Source organism: Glossina fuscipes, unplaced genomic scaffold (genome assembly GCF_014805625.2).
Source record: "Glossina fuscipes isolate IAEA_lab_2018 unplaced genomic scaffold, Yale_Gfus_2 26, whole genome shotgun sequence".
NCBI classification, from domain to species: domain Eukaryota; kingdom Metazoa; phylum Arthropoda; class Insecta; order Diptera; family Glossinidae; genus Glossina; species Glossina fuscipes.
The window spans coordinates 200,987-224,965 of NW_023998421.1; the positions used below are offsets into that span (position 1 = coordinate 200,987).

The window sequence follows — 23,979 nt, forward strand, 5'->3', positions numbered from 1 at the left end:
TGATTGGAAATAAAAGAGCCTTGTAGTGAAAACGTAAAATTGTATTCCTCTTGAAAAGAATATCCACGATCTAGTGGTACGAGTCCTATCTTAGAAAAGCGAATTTCATAATAATGTCAAACAGCAAGCAAAAATGTTCTCGCTTTGAAAGAAATATGCAATTAGCTGTAAAAAAAGGAAAGGTCGATTTCTACTATTTGTTTATAATCTAATAATAACTTTTCGAAAGAAAAATACAAAATCTTTAAGGCAATACAACGGCTCAAAACTAAATATTCAACCAAATCGAAAATCCCCATTACACAAAAGCGTTTTAACCTTCGGTCCCCATCACTTTCGTTCATTTCCTTTGACAATTAATATAAGAAAAAAGGCAGATGGAAAGAAGGATACCTTTTGTATGCTGCTGATAGTCGTGAGAATACATAATGAATGATATGAAAGGTCTCCGTGGTTTTTTGGCCACTCCTGCATCCTTCGTTCACTCACAACGTTCTCACAGTACACTTTACAAAAATTTTCGTCATGTGTTGTCTTTTTTAAGTAAAGAAGCATCACATTGCGTATTTCTTCAAACATCATATCACTCATCTTCAAAACAATATAACTTTTCACATGACCGAAGAATTAGGAAACTATTTCCACAAAAATATAAGCTGAAGTGCTTAAATATATGTTCGTTTGAGACAATCAGCCGACCGATAATAAGCATCAATACCATCTAGTGGCAAAAACCGCGCAAACCGTTTGTTTCACCCATTATTAGCTTTGGCAAGCCCGTCATGCCATACGAGGCATTTCTTTTGTATTACGTCAGACAAGTAAACTTAGTTCTCGCATTAAGCAAAATTTTATATGCCGCAACTAAAATTGAAAGTATACTAGTTTTGTAAGTTCTTCAAATTACAAATACATATCAGTGACTGAACAAAACCGCAATAAAATCACAATTTCGTGAATAACCTTTTCACCAATCATGACATTATCGAACTCGCATGCAAAGCGAACACTTCAAATTCGTTCACCATTTCGGCCGGCCCTCATCGTGGCTACGCCAAAAAAAAACTTACTTATAACTTACGCTTACGGGCTTATCTTCATCGATTTAAGAGTTCCTTTTGAGAGTATCGCCGAGCATTAAAAAAAAATTTATAAGATAAATTCGTGAAACATTTACAACTCTGTACAGAGTTGTGTTGTCTATATATTGTGTAAATTAATTCACAAAATAAGGATTTGCACCCGCGACCATTGAATTGTTAGTGGCGACCCTTTGGCATGGAAATTGAAGCACTAAAAATATATGTCATTGTATTTAGTGATCAATTATAGTAAGTTCCGATCGTTTGTCAATCCTTGTTACTCTTATAGTTTCAAATTAGCAAATAGCAAGGGAGCCCATATATCCCATACATGTGTCTACGACCTTCACTTTCAATAATCTTCCTCTTTCTTCTCGCTTATAATAATTTCTCATCCTTTATCGATATATTTTTTTATACCATCTGTATACTCATATTTATAAGAACAGGATACTGTGCAAAAATACGATCTCTGTCAAGTGTGAATTACCGTAAATAAAGAAAATAGCGAACATGTTCGAGATTCATTATGATTGAGGGTTTCCACTGCTTTCAATTAAAATGATTCGAAAAATCACAATTTCCTCATATAAAATATACCAAAATTAATCGAAAGTACTTACAATTTATATCAAATTATATCGAAGCCCTTGACATTCCGTTTATGTTTATGTCCCGCATTGTTGGCCAGGCGGAATTGCTACATTTTCATTTAATGGTACAAAAAAAAAATTAAAAGTTTTGTTTTGGGGGAAAAGGCAAGAAGATTGCATAGAAGCGTCGCACACCACAGATTCCAGGGGCAATCAGAAGCGTAAGGTCTTCTTCAATAATTTTTGTGCCCTACAGCAGCTGTGATATAAAAGTATATTAAGTTTGTATGGGTCTATACAATACCCAGAAGAATTTGAGATAATCATACCTTTTATTATACCGATCGATTCGGAATCACTTTCTAAATCGATCCAAGTCTGTCTATCCATTTGTCGGTCTGAAGTCTGTCCATATATTTCTCTGTTCAAAGTGCAGCCCAAATTTTTGAGATATTGTAATGAAATTTGATACGCCGACGGCTTGGGCCAAAGGCCGAATGCTAGTGAAAATGGTTCGGATCGGTTTACTTTTCCACTTGACCACTCCTCATCTGACGTCCTATTCTGAAAAGTCGCTATATAGAAAAAAATTGCAATTTTCAAAACTTCTCCGCAAAAGTGCCTAAGTAGTATTATTTTGGCATTCTAAATTTGTGCGAAATTTTCTGAATCCCCTCTCATATAAGCGTTGCAATGGAAACTGAATCTTTATATGGTAAAAAACGAATTTCCAATATTTCATGGTGACAACTGGCTCATAATAGTAATCTACCTTACCAAATTTGGGCATGTCGTCTTATCTTTTCGATTCCATTGGAGGAGTCTCATAAAACGTGAACTCTTCTATGTCAAAAACTATTAATTGTTAATTTTTTTAAGATGAAAATTTCTTCATGATAATAAGCAAATAAAAGAATTAAGTTAGTGTGAACCACATACGTCTATTTTTTTTCTTTCACTCCATAAGAGGTATCTCATGAGTAGTACGCCCTTCGGAAAAAGGCTTAATTTTTAATATTTTATGACAAAAATTAACCCATAGCAGCGTTTCAGAAAAAAATTAAACGGAAGGGAATATGAACCCCTTAAGTCTATTTTCTTTGGATTACAACGTATGTAGACCCTATAGCACGCAAACTCTTATATCGAAAGAAAATGTAACCTTTCGTAAAAATTGTAACTGAAACGAGGTAATAACTGTTCTAAGCAAAGTGGTGTAGGGTGTATAAAAGTCGGTGTTTTATCTATTTATTTCTGTGCCTTTCTTCCTTTTTAATCACATACACATATATATACGCAATGAAAACCTATGTTTTCATATGAAATCACTTAACGAAATGACTAACGCCATTTATAGTGTAAACGCACTGTGAGGGTAATAAAGTTTTGTTTTTTTTTGTTTTTCCATTTTTAATTAGAAGACCAATATATACGGTTTTTAAGAGGTTTTGTTCAGCAACTCTTTTATAAAAAATCAAGAGAAAACTTTGAAATTTTTTCAGCTTATTTCATAATTTCAGTGAAGCGAAAAAAAATGCATAAAGAAACTATTAATTCGAATTAAAATTTAATTAAAATGCATCGCTTTGTAAAGCAAATCCTTTCAATATCTGCACTAATATTCACTAAATGATGAGATATAAGCAAATGAAAATTTTTGAAAAATGAGGAAATAAGAAGAATTCTTCGAAAAGTTTATTTATGACTGCGTTGCTGGTATTTGCGAAAAACTCAACTTTATTACTGACTAAATAGGAATGACCACAAAGTATGGTAACAACTTTATCAACAAATTGGATAATAAAAGCAAAGCAAATATAGACATTCACGTATTACATTGACATGTTCATAATATGTACAGAATAAACTCGTCTAAGGGGTCATTTCCTGTTGAAGTACATTACAGACCACAAATAAAAAAAAAATAAAAAAGAATAAAAAAAAAAACAGATAAATAAAAGCAAATTAACATAGACTCACTCAATATGAAGAAACGCCATGTGATGTCTGCTCATGCGGTTTGATGTTCGAAACGTAGTACAAAAACTACAAAAGTTAAATTACTTATGAATACGTGCGGTAACATCAGTTGATAATAGGATTGATATGAGTAAAGTAAAAGCACGTATATATGTACCTATTATTAGAGGAAATTATGTACATTAAGGAATTCTGTCATTACATGATGTTTTTTTTTTTTTGTTTTCTCTTTATGATTGTTGCTGTTGCGTTTCTATAGACCGAGTTGCGGAGGTTTGTTGCTGCTCGTTGCCACTATTTATGTTCCGGTTTAAAGACGGAAGCGGAAATAAGGGAAAATTAGTTTAATTTTGCACAAAGATGACAATAATATGCACACAAAAAAAAAACAAAAAAAACAAAAAAAACAAAAAAACGGTAATGAATAAAAATACTTCAAAAGGTTTTTATCTTTTTGAAGTGTGACGAGTTTCCATACAAAAGTATAAAATTACACAAACGAATTTGTCTTTAAGAATTTTAATTTAATTTCACAACTCTATTCAGGCATTATAATCAAAATGGCTATGGTCGCGATGGACGATATTGTAAAATAATTTTTAATTTAATTTCATTTTATTTTATTGGCGTAGGAGAGTTGATAAGTTAAAGAGCAAAGCTATGCCTTTGGCTCGAAGCGTACCAAGTTTTCACAAAAATCTACTCCGTCACCATCATTATTATCGTTATCATTATTATCATCATTATCATCATCATCATCATCATCATCATCATCATCGTTGCTTTTGTCACCGAATATCTCAGTTATATTCCCTGGTTGGTAACACATCACAATGGTTTGTGATGATGTGAACTAAAAACCAACAACAAAGCAACTGCCAGAACTGTGAATGTATGAATGAATGAATGAATGCATCCTCTGGGTGGAAAACACGGATATAAATTCAATTTCCGACACTCTAAGTGGCGGGCAAATGTAATAACATTTTCATTTAACCTGCGATGCATTAAAATATACGTATGTCCATGCATTTATATATATATATATATATATACATATATATGTACATATATATGGAGTTATATAAACAGATATTCACTCATTCATTCATTCCGACTAAAGTGCAAAGTACCTTTTCTTTTGGCTTTTTCTCTGTTCTTTTTTTTTGTGTCTGAAGGCTTTCGAGCTGCTCGGTTGTTGGTTCACTTAAACGCACTCTCTTGAGGACAATGCTTTCTATCAAATACACGTACATGTGCATATAGAAAACATATGTATGCGTTTTTCTGAGGAACCGTTAAAAGGGTACATTGTTTTGAATAAAACATCACGACTGACAGAGTTATCCCTGAAGATGTTTTTATCATTTGTACACAAGCAAATGTTTTATAATAATTTAAGTTTCTTTTCAAACAATAGTTGCATGGAAAAGTTTTCGTTAAAGAATTGTTAGTTGGTCTTTTTCGGTAAAAACTAAAAAGTACGCGTACGAATATAAGATTTTCGCAGAGTACATCTCCATTACGTTATGTTAGTATAGAAGTATTTAAGAAAGTTGTAGTCTTCCAAGGAGGATGCGTGTGCATATTGAAGACGTCTTTCAAGAGCGTTAAGCGATGCCATGATAGAATGGCATATATCTAGGAATCCTAGTCACCCTAAGGGGAATGGAACGTTACTTGAACACCGTGGTTTGAGGCTACCCTAGAGGGGATAGTGGGTACAAAAAATTAATAAATTTCCACAAAACTATTCTTTAGCATATCCTGATAAGGGCCAAGGGCGAAAAAATCTATTTTCGGTGTAGTATGTTACTTGCTGAAAGAAACAAAAGAACACAGTTTTCAAAGATAGATTAAAGATATTTGAAATAACGTCTTATATATAGTTCGTCAGTGCATAATTTGAGAATACTTGGCAGAATGCCATCAGACACTAAGTCATCTAAAATCTTGTGGAAATCGTATTCTGATATGAACACATTAAAAAACGAAATAGAGTCAATGATCTGGTACGGACTGTTAGGGCTAGAACCGGAATTAGTGATAGAAATATTTATGTTTTTTTTGTGTCTAGTTGTTGGTGGTTCAACGTGAGGAGACGTAGTGACGGCCAATGGGAGGAGGAATTCCGGCATAACAAAGGTGCAAAGGGGCGTGTAGCTATTTTAAGGTAAGGCAGATCGGTGTAAACAGAAGCACTTATCAAACATCGTTTTATGTTTTAAAATTTACAAGACAATGTTGTGAGCTCTTTAGCTATATCAGGAAAAACGTTTTTATTTGCATGAAAATCGAGAAAAATGGTATGACCTGCGTCTCAGCTTCTGTAACTTCTCGAAATGTCGGAGAATGCGTTCGCAGCCCTGCCGGTAATCCCAGCATATTTCAGGTAATCGCACTGCTTGCATAGTATATAATGCAAGGAAAAGAAACATACGTAGCTATAGAGACGAAGAAAACCAAAATCTAATAAGAGAAAAAGCAATTGCTGTGATATTTACAAATAAACAATTGTGAAAGCTCGAAAGCAAAGGAAAAAAAAAGATAACGCTATTGAAAACCTTTAGCAAGGAGCAATAACCTATAAAGAACGAGTTAATTAATCAACGACGAACAACCGCGAAGCATAAGAAAGTAAAAAAAAAAAATCAAATTTCAACGAAAATTTATTTTAAAGAATTTAAGGGTCAATGACTAGCCAACGCTTTAAAAATTAATTTAAAGACCAAAAATAGCCGCCAACATAAATTGAAGGAGATGAACTAAAAGCGAAGCAATCGCAAACTTAAACGCCATAAGCAAATTAGCAAAAATTATAATAAAAAAAAGAACAAGAACTGGTCCGTACAAGTGAAACTACGCGCAAGAGCATCAAGTGTTAATCGCAAAAGAAAAAAGATATAATCGCTTGCACGTAAAAAAAAAGCCTCAAAAGATATTATCTTTGATTTAACAATGAAAAAACAGGGATCTTTAAAATTTTTAATACACAAAAGAAAACACGATCATCAAAGGAAGCTTTCTGTACCTGATAGTTGAAAGAATGCAGTAAAGTATCTTCACGCCAGATAGCAGACATTTTAAGAGGAAAGTTTTATTAAAATATTTGCTAAGCGAGCTGGAGATTTCATTACATCCACTAAGGCGAATAACAGTCGAGCAACAGTTACTTTTGGACGCTATCGATACAACACATTAATCTTATACGCAGGGAATAGATGGAAAAAGGGAGAGAATTATGCTGTCATTGAGAAAAAAAAAACCAACAATAAGTTCAAATGACATAATCGGACAAAGAAGTCTATTAAAAATTTACAATATTTCGCTTCGCCAAATATATAAAACATTGCACCTGGTAGCCATATATTAGCTTGACTTTTCATAAGAACTTTCATTTGGGAAGTGTTCTGGAAAATAGACAATGGTGGCCGAAATTTCTAATAACATATGTATTTGACAAATGGATATGTGGTATCGTCATAAAAGACTAAAACTAAGTCATTTTTATTTTACAATGGAATGGAGTGGAAAATTGGAAAATTTATTCTTATAACGTTTTTCAGTAATGCGTGGTTGTGAAAACTGTAGGAATCAATCACTTTGTAATAGCATTCGCCTTTGTGCTGGAGTATGTCAGCGAAAAAAATTTCAACCAAATACTTTGAAAACTGCAATCTTTATATGGGTGTGGGTATGTGTTTTTGTTTAGGTGAAATACATAGATTAAATTGATTCGACAATCGATTCTGCTTGGATCAGTATCGTAAGTCCTTTCGGGTGATGCATAGATCTATCCAAATTTAGCATATAACGATCTTGGCAGAAATGGTGTAGGGTCTAAATGATAGAAAAAAAAGTCAGCACATATTTGCTCTTTTAAACTAAATGTACTACAAAGTCTGACCTTGGAAACCTAAACAGCTTTTAGAGAGACTGCATGTACGAAATCAAGCAACCGACGGTAAATTGTGCAGGGATTTTATATGTAAATTGGAAAAATTAGATTTAATTTATTCCTTTATTTTATACCAGCCATTAACTATATTTGACTTTAAACAACAAATCCATTAAAACTAAACTATGTTCTTTTTTAAAGCGAAATCCTTTTATCGATTCAAAATATTCACAAAATAATTCCTTACATAAACAGCTTAGAGCCGCTTTTAAAAGAGCCGGCTAGACAAATGTAATAATGTCTAAAACTGACCACAAAGTACTTTTTATATCCACCACGGATGTATGTTATCGTATCATTCCGCATGCTAATTTCGTCAAACTCTTGGTAACGCCTGATTGTTCCCGACGAATTTGTGAAACGAATGGTTCTAACTTATCTGATGCTAACTCTTTCTCTTTTTCTTGAGTATTTTGAAAATCTTGCAACTCTCTAAACAAGTTTTCTGTCCACCAATCTCATGCTAACGTATATTATCACTTTGTAGACAAATTTTGGCCGGCCTTTTATTAGGAAGTTGTGGGAATACTCTTTAAATATTTCTGTAATATGCGTAGACAGTTGAGAATCCTTAGATGACTTCGCTTGCTTGCCTCACTTTTTACACCGGAATGTAGGTGTAACCGGCACTGAAGTTGTCGTGAGACATAAGATGAGAGCTGCTAAGCTGGCTTTTATTGCATGCCCTATAAATCGGTCGTCATTGTTAGCGAAACGTGCTCGCAATCATCACTTATAACAGTAGTCAAGAAAAAATTGATAAGATAAACATATTCCCAAAGATTTTTTCTTGCTTTCTTAACGCATGCGGCAATGAAGGAAAAAAAAAGAAGTTTAAATAAAAACTATTCCAAGGTTAGTTGAAGGGCATCTAAGATGCGTGCTAAGCCGATCTGAGCCTTCGTAGCTTACCTTAACCCCCGCATGCATTTACCTATCGTCGCATTTACACACTACCACCGTAACAGGTTACTCTCTAAAAGGTCATTAAGTTTGGACAGGGTTACGTACAGCTTGTTTACCATGAAATAAACCACAAATTGTGTTTAACGTTTTCCTCAACAAACGAAATCTTCTCTTATATGCAGGAATTAAATACAACCACTTGTTAATGCCGCTGTTAATGATGATAAAGAGAAAATGTAAATAAAATGTAAATAAAAAAAAAAAAAAAAAAAGAAAAACAAATCTTTCTTCCTTAACAAACATTTTTGTGATTATGTGTGACATCATAACGAAGAGAGAAATCTATAAAATTGTTATTCAAATTTTTATAACCTACGCAGTTTTTGATTGTGATTCGATTCTCCCTTTTGGTGAACTCTCTAGTCGAAGGAGCGGGTTTCTCCCTTTCATTTTAATGCTCTGTGATTTCTATTCTGTGCCGTTGTTTTCTGTTTATTTACTTTTTTGTGTCACACAAACTGCTGCAGAACATATAAAATGAAGCCTTTACTGAAATCTTTATTTTACTATGCAAAAATAGCAAGCTTAGAACCGTCTAAAATGAATTCACTAAAAAATATTTGTTAAAGGATTTACTGCAACCACAAAAACAATGCTTTGTAGACGACAATAGAACACAAATAACGACAAACCAATGAATACATTTGTGCTTACAACATATCATCGCTATACCGGAGTAAACAAGAGTCAGCAATTTCAACCGCTATTATATTCTACAATGAATGAGATAAACAAACAAAGCGCACTCCGCGCTCGCATAGCAACAACGAAAATAAGACCACTAACAACGGAAATAGGAGCAGAAACAAAATGAGGCATTGGTAACTCGAAATTGGCCAACAATTGTGAAAGTAGTTTTACTTAAGCTTGTGTATTCCGTTAGTTGTTGCGTTGTTTAGCAATTGTTCTACATGTGGTTATTATTTATTGCCGCCTTACTACACTTGTTCCCTATGCCTTTAATTGTTAAGAAATTAATACCCAAATGCATTCAATATTTGTTGATAGTACACGAAGAAGTCAAGTTTGCGTTTACTGTGCATTGCTAGAAGCTTCATAAAGCTAATAATTTGCCATTTTATGCTCTACGACACTTCGTATACGTGGTACGCTAGGTTTCTGTATTAACCTTTTTAACACGCAAACGGAATTAACACAAATCCAGCGTGCATTGTACCAATCGATCCCAAATCGTTTTTAGAACCACCTACTTTTCTCTCTGTCTGTCCGTATTTATATAGCAAGTTTTGACGTATTGTGACAAACTGATTTGGTTTAAACGGAAGATAATAGGAAATGAATTGGATCGGACCATTTGCACGATCACATCCCATATAACGCCTCATTTGAGTAAACCGCTCCCTTATGTAATCAAAATAACTTTCAATAATTCATGATAAGGATCGCTAGAAAAGTGCATTTGGATCAGAAAATGGTCACCACAAATTCGGAATTTTTTTTGGAATTGTTTCATAGATCCCCTTCTAAGTATTTATTCTAACATCAAATAAGCCTTTATTTTTCCACTACTTTGAACTTTTAGAATATTATGATGAAAATCGGTCGAGATATATAATTCGATGTATAAATACGTTGGGATGTGTTTGGACTGGATGGGTCTGTTTACGAGTACCTGCTTCCATATAAAGGTCTCTTGGCGAGCGAGTTTTTATATGATAATAAGGTCCAACTGTGCGTTGCTTACCACATAAATAAGTTAAGAGTAATAGAATCTTGGCAAGAAAAAAAAAATTTTGTCAATTCGTCGATCTCCTATGGATGTAAGGCACTTAACGAGTTGAAAATTTTCGGTATTTTAGAACGACAATAAGTGAAATATCATATTGGGAGAATATAATACCTGGAAGATTTTTCCCAGCACACAGCAACGTTTCCATTACTAGAACTTGGCGTTTAGTGAAAAAAATTGAAAGCTCAGCGCAATGTTACTAAATTAACCACGCAAGCTGGCCACAGCGACATATAAACAGAGGATCTTCTGAACATATTACTAACGATCGACGTAAATAGTAACAATTTGTGGGATACATGTAAGCGTAGTTGCAGTCAGATATCGTCTTCCAATATGCTTATAGGTATATGAGGTCTTGAAAAATACTAACGCAATGTGATCTCTCTCATATGTAATATACTTGCGCCAGCGTTTTTTTTCGTATAACAGATTAACAAAAGTTACATTTTTCAGTTTTTCAAATCGAAAGTAAAAGGACATCAAAATAAAGCTAAAATATACATAACACTTGCAAAGATATAATCGCTTTGTAAAGTTAACGAAATTATATTAAATTTAGAATCTACACCACTTCTGATAAAAAGGTCTATGAAAATTGTGCGGATGTATGCAACGCACAACAAGACTCGAGAGTAATCCATCTTTTATTATAAGGCTAAGGGTAGGGAATATAAAGATTGTGATGATGTATGCAATATACAGGAGGACTCGAGATTAATCCATTTTTTATTATATGGAGCGAATCAGAATGATTTTCTGAATAAATCTCCGCTTGTCTGTCCGTCTAGTGTTCTTGAATTCAACCTGCAGGCGGTCATATCTGAGATATTTCAGGGACGGACTTTGGCCCAAGGACGAACGCTACTGGATATAATTCGGACCAGACTACCTTTTTGGCCACTTCGTGTAAAAGTTGTTATATAAATGACTCTAAAGTGGTGTAAAAAATTTAACGATGGGCCTTGGTCCACTATATTGCCGTTACTTGTTTTACTTCTATTTTAAATAAGGAGTTGATAAATAGGACAACATGGGTTTTGAAAGTGTCTGAGAACTCCAAAGCGATCTCTACCAAGTCAGTCGAAACACTTTGAAAGACTAGATGTTTACTTTATATACAGACCTTAGACATCTCATATCTACACATAGTATAGCATAAGCAACGATAAAAGTTAATTTAAGTGCAGTCGTCTGTCTATTCAATCCAACTGTATTATAGCTACAACCGCGGTAGTACAGTTCGGCTCGAAAGTTGAAAAATTGTAAATAAGTTTTTCATTTTGATACATCAAAAGCAACATGATTGGTCGCTCAAATATTATGAAAATAATCACAGTTAGAGAAACGCTGAAAATCAAATTTTGATTTTTTTTTTGTTTGCAATAACTGTCCAGCCATACGAGATATTTCGCTCTTTAAATGTGTGATGGAAATACGCAACTTTCGCTGTAAAAATATCAGAGGCTATCAGAGGCCTTCTCACCTTATGCCGACAACAAAAGTGCTTTACTATTACTAAGCAGGTGCAAATTTTAAAAATGACCTTTCGCACGATGAAATCCCCATAAAACGGAACAAACGCTATCGTAATTATTATTTTATGTATTATTCTCATACATATCATTATATACAAGTATTATCTATCAATTAGAATAATAAAAATAAATAAAATATCTCTTTATCATGTACGGTAGACTAAGCGATTAGCAGTCAGTAAATCACCAAATACTGATAACAAGTGATCTTCGTTTAACAGATACAAAATAAAAACTCTAAGAATATACAGTGTTAGGGCCGTGCAACGCGCACAATTTGTGTACTTCTGTATAACGAATAAGGAACTTTTTGTTAGTTTAATGCGAGACGGTATAAATTAAATGTCATTAGTTTTAGTGTATTATAAAGCGTTGAATATAGGCACTCTTGTTGCTACTATCACTTTTGTTGTTATTGCAGTAGAAAATAATCGATTTTCATTTGGTTTTATTTATTCGTAAATAATCTTAATTTCGTTTTTTTTTAATGCAGCACACACCAACGCCTCTTAATCGAAGTATATATAATACATAGTAATGATAATGATGCCGACGACGGCAATGATGATGATGATGATGATGATGGTGGTGGTGGTGGTGGTCCGTGTATCACTTGACTGGTAATATGCTTCGTTCAGTTTGTCAGAGTCTTTTGTCTTGATAAGATTTCTAACGTTTTCTTCTGTAGTCTGTGTCGTCGTATTTATATTTATTTATTTATTTATTTATTTATTAATTTTCTTCTTTTTTTTTTTTTTTTTTTGGTAAATCATTGATACGTTCGTTCGTTGGTTGTACGTCTACACTGTGTTTTTAATTACATGATCAAGTCCTTGATGGGTTTGTTGTAGTAAACGCCTGTGTGTGTGTGTGATTATTTATATAAAATAATATTTAAAACAATTTTGGATTTTTGAAAAAAATTTTTGGACAAGAAAAAAAAAAAAAAAGAAAAAAGGAAAAAAGAAAACAATAACGTTTATACGTCTCTCTATAGTGTTTTTGTAATTGTTGTGTTGTCTGAGCAGAAACTGTGTATTACGTTTCATTTAAACCGTAAAGCGTCACAGAGTATTTTGAGCTTTGGCAGCGATAAACAAAATTATCAGCGATTTTAAATTAATTTATTTACTCTTTGTGTGTTGATAGTATATTATATGTGAGTATTAGTTTTTATAGAAAATCCAACAAAAAAAAAAAAAAAATTAAATAATAATTAAATTTTGTTTTTTAATTTAAAAAATTGCATTTTCTATATCTTAATATTTCTATATTGTTCCAAAAGCGAAATGACTGTTCTTTTTATTATTATTACTTTCTTTTTAATATCTTCTCCTTTATACGCATGACTTGTTAACCTTGCTTGTTAATCTTCGTTTTGAGAATGTTTCAAATATTTTGTTACACATACGCGTTACTTGCTTTATTGTTGTTATACATACATGTTGTTGTTCTTTGTTATGCATTTTAACGCATTTTAGTTACTCTAAAAAGTATTGAGCCTTCTTGAATTTTATATTCACATAAGCTGATATGATTAGCTAAGTTAATCTTTATTTTTAGGCTTAATATTTTTTAGATTGACTATGAAATAAAATCGTATTTACAATACCGAGACTCCAAGGCAATCACATCATATCGACATCATTTAGTCCTTTCTCAATATAGATGCTGACTGGAGAAAGCTATGTATGCTGATGATTATATGAATTTTGTTTTATTGGAAACTTACAGGTTACGCTGTCATTTACGCTGCATGTAGCATTGAAAAGGCAGGCTTCCAAAAATAACTCATTTCTTTGACCTATTAAATGTTTGAGCTAAAGAAATGCTTTTTTTTTTCGTTTCTTTTTCTTATTTTCTTCTTTTTTTTTTTTACGTTTCAATTTAAATGTCATTAGATTAGTCGATCAAACGATTGATTGGCCGATTTATTTTAAGATCAACGCATGTGTTTACGAAGACTTTTTGCTTTGTTGCTACAGTCAATGTAGTCAATATTAAACAATGATTCATTGCGTTACTTTAATAGCGCATTAATCTGGTGAAGAGAATATAAAAAATTGCTTCTTGCAATGAAAATCTTGATCAATCACTTGCATGTGAACGCGAAAAAGTCGTAAAGAAATTTCAGTTCGATTGGCTTGTCAAAGATTGTAAGGAGTCATTGGCTTGGAGTCATTCTTAACTCTATACCCTTATGTTACGCGTTTTTAGCTGTTCTGGAAATTTCTCTTTGAGATGTTAGAAAACGATTCTTGTCATCACCTAAATGCTTTTGGGAGTTATGGGCGAGCAGAGTTTAAGCCCAATCAAGCATTTTTCTCGGGCAAAGATCTGCTTAAGGTGGAAGAGGTACATACAAACTACATATGTTCACACACAATTTGCTTATATTGGCTTGCTTTCCCTAATCACAAAGATGTTTCCACAAGTCTCTTCGCCAATAGAAACTAAAGAGATATTAAAGAGATTAAAAGCAATCAAGCATATGTTGATGTTTTGACGATGTGTCAATAGAAACAATAATAACACTATCAGAATGCACAGCGAATATTTACTTTTTCATTATCATATATATGTTGATACGTATATATTTAGATATGAATACATATAGATTTTTCATTAGGTACCTTCAAATACAGCAGTGAAGTGACCATAACGTTTGCCTTTTCGGCTCTTAAGTGCTTAGCAAGAAAGTGACGATATGGAGAGAAAGCAAGCATTTTTCAAGAAAATTTTTAAGGGATCGATAAGTCAGTTAAAAGCATATTTTCGAATTCCGCGTAACCCATAGCCAATTATGTAGCTTAAAATAAGGAGTGCACATCGTCCGCCAGCCCATTCGCTTAACACGTTCACGAACGCCATGGCATTCATTTTGATTGTGATCCAAAATAACGTGAATGCTAGGTCGCAAACAAATTTTTAAAGCACTTTTTATTATATAACCTTAAATTGTTTACGTCGTTCTAATCGAAACATTTTACCCTTATCGCCGTGAACATATGATTTTCCAACTACTCTTACAAAGTATATCAAGTCAAATTTCGGATATCGAAGCCAACTTAAAGAAAAAAGATTTGTCGTCAATTTTTTCAGCTCACCACCATTTTTAGCGTTTGTAAGTCCATTAATTAGATTTCTTGTACGTTTGGATTTGTCTACTCGTAATTTTATACTATGGTGAAAGTAAATTTACCCCAAATTTGGATTGCATGGCATTCTTTTCAAATTTATTCTTAACACAATTTTGTGATAAGTCTTTCTGTACTTCCAAGCCACAGGCGCAGAGTGTTCAAGTATCGACTTAGAACAAATATAGAAAGGAAAAGGTGCGCCACCTCTTTCTTTCGCATATGTCTATATTCAGAGTAAATTGGTTCAAATTACTTTGTACATGTTTTCTTATTTTTTTTTTTTTTTTATTTCATGGTTAATTTAAAATCTATCCCAATGCATTTAAGTGGCCGAATAGGCAAAGCAATTCGACCGACAAATCAATCGTCGCTTCAATAAGGGCGATATACTTAGATCCTAGTGCTTTAAGACTTTAGTCTTAGAATTTATTGCTATCATTTAAATAATAATAATTAATTCATTTAATTAATGATGCAATTTATCGCAAAATGTAAAAAATAAATGTTATTGCAAAGTGATGAAAAGAAACGAAGTTATCGTCCCCCAAAGGGAACTGTATCACAGATGTCATGTCTTAGCAAATAAAAATAAACTATAAAAACTTATAAAATTCATTAAAATAACTTAAGCAACAAAAGTAATTTGTTTAGCATTTATTTCAAGATTAATATTAATTTAAAAAAGATATTCAAGCTTTCAAGCATCTTAGGAAGTCAATTTAAGCAGTGTGCTTAGAAGTCAATTTAAAATAAAACATCTATTGAACAGATCCCTTGCAAAATACCTATACAATAAGAAACTTTTGATTCTCTTGGGTAAACAACTCCCGTTTGCTTCCTTGGTATTCTCCAAAGCCTTAGCAACGACACGAAGTTGAGGTTAGAAATGACTTACCAATGATTTACAAATAAACAAGGGCTGAAAAACGTCCAGTTTCTTCAATTTCCAAACGTCATTTTGCTAGAAAGGTTCCATTGTTTCTGTTGGACGGTTAGGAACAAACATTTTAACTTTCGATTACACAGATTCAACTCTACGTAATATCAACACTAGTGACGTCTTTAAGGGAACACAAATTCGCAAATTATTCACTTTGTTATTTTTCAAAATAAATTCATAGCGAAAGTTGGTGGCAAGTATTTCACCACTATTCTATTTGCGGTAATTGTAATCTACGCAAATTATGATATGTGTGCGTATGTGTAAGGGCTACTTAAACTTGTTCAGATGTATTCCAAACTTGGAAAAAGTTGAAGCAAGTGCTCTCTTTACTACACTGACTGATTCAGGATGAATTTTCGAATTATTATTAGTATGTCTGTGCATATGTCCGCTTGTCTGATTAGTGCCAATCCACGTACCATGTAGTAATCAGCCCAAACAAACCGTCACATACACATATGCCGTAATTTTTATAATATTTTTCTAATCTCAGATTAACTGATATGTTTCAGTCCAGAGAGGGAGTGATGGTTAAAGAGAATTGGGTTCTATTCACATTGTTCGCGTCACATTGTAATATTTCTCTCTCCCTTTGTCGTTCTTATAAGAATAAGCCAAAGGGCTAATATGTAATATAAAAGACGTCTTCCTGGCAAAATAAGCTTTTAGGGTGAAAAGAAATGAAAAACTATATTAGACGCCGTAGGATATTTAACAGTCGGTCTAGTCTCAATGCAAAGTTTTAAATTGTTTTGTCATTATACGTAAGAATTGTAAGTGGTTTGCTTTCAGTGAGATCGATTCGTATACCATTTTACTCTACAGTTTCCGATAATCTTATTAAATGTAAATATTTTTGATGTTCAATTCAATGTGGAACTTATAGATTATCGAATTAGGTTTACTGGCGAAGCAACTTTACATGCAATTATGTCGATTTTTACGTTTCATCAATACAACTAAATGAAAACAAATACCTTTCGGCTATTGTGGGTGTGGCAAATGGATATAAAATGCTTTATGATCGGTCTCATGCATAGCCAGAATAATGGTTCTTCTAGACGTTGCCGAAACCGGAATGACTAATCTGTTATAGAGCTTTCTCTTCTTGAATGTTATATGAACTCGTACACAAGAACGTTTAGGGGAAACTTGCGCTAAAGTGTACTGGCACCTGAAACACAATCTTCTTCCGAGATGTCAAAAAGAAGAGATTCTCAGGGCGGGCGTGAAAAGTAGTTCTCTAACGTGCTTTCATGCTTGTGTTTTATTATAATTTATAGGCATCTGACTCAAACCCGCCCTTCTCGATATTTCATTTCGTTCGATTTGTTTCTGAAGCTTCGTAAGCTAAAGTATATTCGCAATAGGAAAGGATTAAGGAGGCCTTACGACAATCGCATAAAAGTAAAACTTTTCCAGACAACTTATCTACGAAGTAAGAAAATATGTGTATATCTTTTGTTAAGAAGTATAAAAACTCACGTTAGCTGACGAAAACAATCATATTTTCCATGAAATAAATATTATTGAAATTGACAGGTTTTTTTTGTCTTTTACATTTTTTTTTAAAGTTTATTTAGACATTTTTCTTTTTTTGTTATATTTCAACATGTCAAAAACGAAAACGTTGAAAAATAAATATTAGTTGTAAGAAAATAATTTTTTGCAAACATTTTTAACGCAAAATTTTAAGTGTTGTCATTTTTTTAAAGTAAGTGTGCGAAATTTTTTATATATATATATTTATTATTGATGAATTAAAAATATTGGTAAGGACAAAAAGAAGTCCAAAATATTTCAACTAAATCTTCGAGTATCATTTTTTCCATTAAACGCGTTAATGTTCGATTTGAGCTATAAATTATTTACGTTCAATCTATTATTGACTATTTTGATAAAAACATAAAAAGACATAGCAATTTTCCTTTACAAAAAAAAAAAAAAAAAAAAAAAAAAATTGTAAAATCAAATCAAAAATCTTTAGTTAAAAGAAGCAAAAAAGAGAAGAAAAAAAAATTGATTCATTCAACCTCTATGTAAAGGTGGAACATAAAGCAAAGGAATAAAGGATATTTACGAGGTAAGCAACCTGAGAAGCTTATGCTAATGACATACCTCTACCTTACAATGTTAACATATTTGTGTCGCATCCTTTTTATTTTTTATTTTCTATTTTTTTTTTTGGTTCAAGAGAAGGAACTATCCTCGTTGTTGCCTGCAATTGCGAGCAAACATCGCCATACAAGTTTTAATCTTTTTTTTTTTTTTTTGTATTTTTTCTCATTGAACTTGGTTTGTCATTGATAATGAGCCACTTTGTCTGGATGATTAAAATTGTTTATTAAACATTGTTGAAACAATATAACCATAAAGGCGGTTATTTGCCTCGTTACTATTTTATAGCATTTGTTTTTTGAAGAGCTTAAAACTTTTCTCATTTACATAAAAAAATATATAACAAAGCACCAGCGGTATGCGAATGAATACAACAAAGCATAGCAAAACAAGGGACTTGTATGAAAAATGAGTGACAGAGGGATAAAGAGGGGAGAGAGATAGAAAACCAAAATATCTGTTGTTTGTAGGCTTCCTATCACGTTATCATGGTCGGGTTATAGTTGCTGTTGATATCTAACGTTATCATGATGATGTTCCTAGTACTTATGATGATGCTGATGCAATGCTTTCTTTTTTTTTCCTCTCGTTTTTCTGCTTTTTTTTCGTATTTGTTTTTTAGCCCTTAGATGCTACAATAAACAGGACATAAAATGAAAAGTTGTTTAACGTTGTTGTTTAACGACAACTTGAACATTGCTTAGTCAGCCGTTATTGTTGTTATCGTATAGCAGTAAGAGCCATTTCAATTTTATGCGAGAGAGCGGATTAAAATGTTTCATTAAACTCCATTAAATGCCGACAACGGCTTAATACAGTGGGTAACAAAGTTTGCAGTCTGTTGCTTTCGAAATTGCGTTTGAAACATGAAAGTGACCGCCCTATGCTTCTAACTAAACGTATGTTACAGAGAGAATAAAGTTTTCAAATTAAAAAAATGTTTTCCCATTAATCTCTCTTTTCTTTGCTGATGATGCTTCCTCTTTTCGTTTTGCAACTGTTTTACTGATAGCTTTTTATTTTTATATATCCTTTTTTTTTTTTCTTTTTTTAATTTTCCACATTATTTGTACCCATGGCCATTCCTTTTTTTTTTATTCTAAACCTTCCTTGTTTAGAAATTTGTTAAATTTTTTGTGCTAACATAAATAAGTTTTTTTTCGCACTTTTCGATGAACGACCCCTCATTTCATTATTGCTGTGTTAAGGCGTTACAGGATTTAATATTTCATTTCTGCGGCTTGGTTTTTGTTTTCCTAATTAATAGCAATTTTCTTTTCACAAGAGATATTTGAAAGATCTTGCAAAGGATGCGATTCTCTACCATAAGAATTGCTATACAACTGTTACACATGTGTTATCCGTTTTTTACACGTCCCTACGTTTGTTATTCTTGTGCTGTCTGTATTCATTTTGTGGGTAGTCAAGGAATTGCGATTTCTGCACTTATGTTTACGCAGTCAAAACATCATGTGATAATAAGACATTTCTTCCTCTATCTAAACAATATTAGCTTTGATATGACTTTTTTTTTGAGATAATCGAGTTCTGGGAATGAGGAAGACACCGATAGCCGAATATAACGAAGGCCTACTTTGGTTGTTTGTGCACTTAATTAGCAGCAAGAATTTTCAAGTGGACCTGGTAAATCGAGTTCGTCTTTTTTTTTTCACTGTATACACTATAATGCCAAGCACGTCCCTGAAGAAATGGACTAAGTACTGAAGATAAGATAACGACTTGTTACGAAAGTAAAGAGTTCTCAAAGGGTTCCAATCAAGCCAAAAATCAAGTACAGATCCAAAAATTTATTTTGTTTGTGTTGACTACTAATTTTTGTACGCATTGTCAGAAAAGAACATTTGTTAGCAGGATCGGTCTTTTTTTCATCCTGGAGACACAAACAAAGCCCGCGATTTTCGTTTGTCTGTTTTAAGCGGTCGATGTTTAAATCTCTAAGGGGTAGGTAGACCTACTTGTGTAATGTACATGTTTTCATGGTTTGTTCATAATGATGCGCATAAGGTACACTTTTTTTTTTTTTGGGTTGTTGAGTGGAGATGGACTAAGCCAATAAATTTGTACCTTATATGTCCGCATAACATATACAAATGTCTTGTCGAATTTGCTTATAATATGAGAGTACACTTCTGGTCAATTTAAGATTCTAAATAACTTTTCGTTCACTTCTCGCTTACGCCATTGTCAACACTTCGGAGTTATATAATATAAATAATTCTTTTTTCAAGTAGATGCAGATTTGGATGTAAAAAGTTCAAGAAATTTTAGATATTCGGGAATGAAAATTAAGAATTAAGTACATTTATTTTTATTAGCAAGGCGTACCTAAATTAAACCGCACGCTTCTTGGACGCTGAGTAACTACTATAGGATTTTCAGAAAGAAAAAATTTGACATTCTTGAAACAGTTCAACCCACAGGCTGCAATTAGTAGTAGGTTAAGAATTGAGAATGGCGACAATGTGTTCTTTAAATAGTTCTAAGCTAATCTTTTATATTATGTTAGTTGTCAATATTATGAATTTTTCGAGAGGTAAAATCTGTGGGTGCAGGAAAACGTTTCCGTACCATCCAATCACAAATAGTACAAACAAATATCATCGACTTTATACTTGACGCTGCCTGGGCTTCACATACTATTGTTCCTTCGGGCGTTCACTCGTTTTTGAAAAGGCTTCTCCTCCATTAGAGGTATGCAGTCATTACACAAATTTGTGGAAGCAAATTCTCTAATCTGAACTACAAAACAAAGTGACAGTCAAGTTCCTTTTTGGTCAAAAGCCTTTACAAATGCTTGCATTTTAGACTGTGGGTAATTAGTTCTGTGGCCAAATCACCTATGCTATGCTTTTTCTATTATTCTTCTGTTTCTGCTAATTATGCCAGCCTCTAACACCTTACAACTACTCCGAATATAGAGATTTTGGAAACTAGATTAGTTTCCTTCCCCTTTTCCCTCAACAGCTAAGGTTTAGCTTAGGAATATTTACTTACTTATGTACTGACATATTCAATTCTTAATTATTAAACGTAAAAAATCTTCATTTATTACTCTTTTCATCATGGAATTTCTTATAAATAAATCTCTCATTAATTTATGGAAAAGCAAACGTTCGATTCAAGGTTCGCTTATTCCGTTTTGTGGTTGGAAGACATTACTTATATTTCTTCAAGTAATTGCAAATCTATTTTCTCTTAGACCCATGCATTTAAACAATCAAATTAAGTGACTTAGAGTGCATTTCTTCGTATATTTTTAACGGTTAATTTCTTTTATTTGAAAAGCCTGTATAAACCTTTATTTTTTACCGTTTGAGTTAACTGCACATGTCTACGTTAGAAGAGAAAATCACTGTTACAACAACTCTCTTATCTGTTATTCTCTTAAATTGAAAACATATTTTCTTCAGATTTTCTTGGCTAGAAGCGTTTTATAAGTTAATTATTAAAAGGTGATATATATTTAAATATTTTATTATATGTCGATAACATTGAAAGAAATTTTCTCACGTCTTTCAATAAAATTCCAATTTATTTCTCCTCTTCCCTTTTTCCCTATTTAAATTTTTCCTTAAAAAGTTTATTATTATTTTCAATTAAAAAAATTAAAGCAAAATTATTCCTTTTTTGGTTGTTTTAAATTTATTTTCGCACGTGGCGTCAAGCGTATATGAAACGAAATGAAACTATGGTTAACTAACAGGTGCCTGTTGTGTATTCCTTGTACTAAAAAGAGGGAAAATACTTATACGAAATCTGGTTCAACTCTAGCAACAACTACCAGTTGTGGTAAACATTTGCTATAGCGATAACCATGATGACGATGATATGAACAAGGGTAATATAATAACAAAAACGCAGTGGTTAAGTTCAAAGTTGTAAACAGAGAAAAATTTATGAAAAATCAGCTGTTTTAGGATATATACGGTGGCAGAGAGAGAGAAACAGAGAGAAATATGGAGAGAGAGGGAGATACTGTGATAGAGAGAAAGGAATTGAAAAAGTAATGAAGAAATGGATTATTCAAAACAAAGAGAGAAGAGGGAAAGAGAGAGAAAAGTTGACCATACGCTCTTAGCATGCATTTAGGAGGCTTTGAAAATATGTAAAATTATGTTACATCGCTTGGTCGCTTCCACGGAATCGTATACACAACAGTTGTATTATTTCATATATAAAGGACTTGATTGTTTTGATGTTACTGGCTGAGGTAATGTACGAATTTTCGAACTCTAAAGGAAGTTTAGTACAAATCGTGCATTCAAACGGTACGGATGTGTATTATGCGCAATTTTTTTGTCTCACAGAAAACAGAAATTGAAAAAAATTAAACATATATCTTTTTTTTTATAATTAATAAATTATTTACAAAGATTCATAAAAGGCGAAGCGACCGCAAATGTCCAAAATATATTTAAACGAAAAACTATTCTATAAATAGATTTTGAAAATTACGCTTTTTTTGGTTTTTGTTTTTCTGATAAAATGTTTTCTCATAAAAAATGCTTTCCATAAATTGTTTAAAAAAAGTGTAAGTTTATTTGCCTTTAATTTCATTTTTTTGCTCTTGCGATTACTTTTTTTTTTTTTGTGCCGCAGTGATATACAAGTTTTTCTTTCTTCTTCCCACCAAAAAGTGTGTTTTAGTGTTTAGTAAAAAAAAAAAAGAAAAAACAAAAGAACGAAAAAAATTCAATAAAAAAGGCTTACAATGCATAACCGCTCTCCATACAAATTCGAGTGTCTGCTACTCTGCAATATAATGCTCAGAATTGAAAAATTAGTAAAACTCGCAAAAAATTGATTGCTTTCTCGCATAAAGAATGATGAAGTAAAGCAAAAGAGTGAATGATAAAAACAAGAAATGTTTTTCAGAAAGAAAAAACGCGTTTTGTTTTTGGCTGCCTAACAACTTGTCATGAAGTAAGGTGAGAATGAATATTTGCGTAAATCTTTGTTTATCTATCTATCTATATATGCATAACCACTACTGACTGTTTGTAAGCAGTTGGTAACTTAGAATAACCTTTTGGCAACGGATATGTTAAGTAAGAACAACCACTACAAGTTCAGTCAAAAGTTAGATTGAGAAAAAAATTTTCGCGCCTTTTAATTATACGCAAAGAATAATTACAGGGCGAGTGTTTTTGTGTTTTATTATAATCGGTAGACTAGCACAGTGTTAGTGGAACAGAAAATGAGCAAATTTTTATATATAAAATACAAAAAAAAAAAAAAAAAAAAAAAAAAAAAAAGGGAAACACAAACGGAAAGTTTTATAAGTACTTGATTTCAGCACTTGTGCATATGCAGTCTAAAAAGTTACGCACACAGAACACCTACAACAATGCACAAAATAAACACACAATAATGCTTGCAATACTTGCAGGCAGTTGGGGAACAATTTTTTTTAAATATTTTTTCCTTTTTTAATAGCATACTTACTATTCACATGTACATGTACATGTATAAAGGAGCTGAGAGAACTTTACTAGAAAAACTTGTAAACTAAACGAATTGCAAAAAAATTAAAGTAACAATACAGAAAATCTTGCTGCTGTTACTGCTCTTCTACTAGAAAGAACACTTTAATACACAATGCATTTATCTAAGTGCTCTTTCGTCCGCCCATAGCCGCCTGCCCGCCCGCCCGCATACTTGAGGGTATAATACTACAAAGGATACGTAAATATTTTACACATTCTTAAAACATGCTAACATTCATTTGTGTTCGTATATATTCATATACATAAACAGACACATACACACACGCACACATACCAAACATCATTAACATACCGGAAATACATAGTTTTTGCTTACTGTTAGTTTGCTTAGTTTTTGTGTGCAATATTCTATATGCTGTTTATGTGTTGGTTTGTTTGCTTTT

General features: G+C 32.5%; 1 long non-coding RNA gene across 1 annotated transcript in view; it reads left to right on the top strand.

Moving 5' to 3' along the window:
* Positions 1-12,593: 12,593 nt before the first annotated feature.
* The window catches only part of LOC119635549, a 47,037-nt gene continuing 35,651 nt past the window's right edge, over positions 12,594-23,979 (top strand). The window contains exon 1 of the long non-coding RNA XR_005247075.1: positions 12,594-13,026. This is a non-coding gene — a long non-coding RNA (uncharacterized LOC119635549). The remainder of the gene's footprint in view (positions 13,027-23,979) is intronic.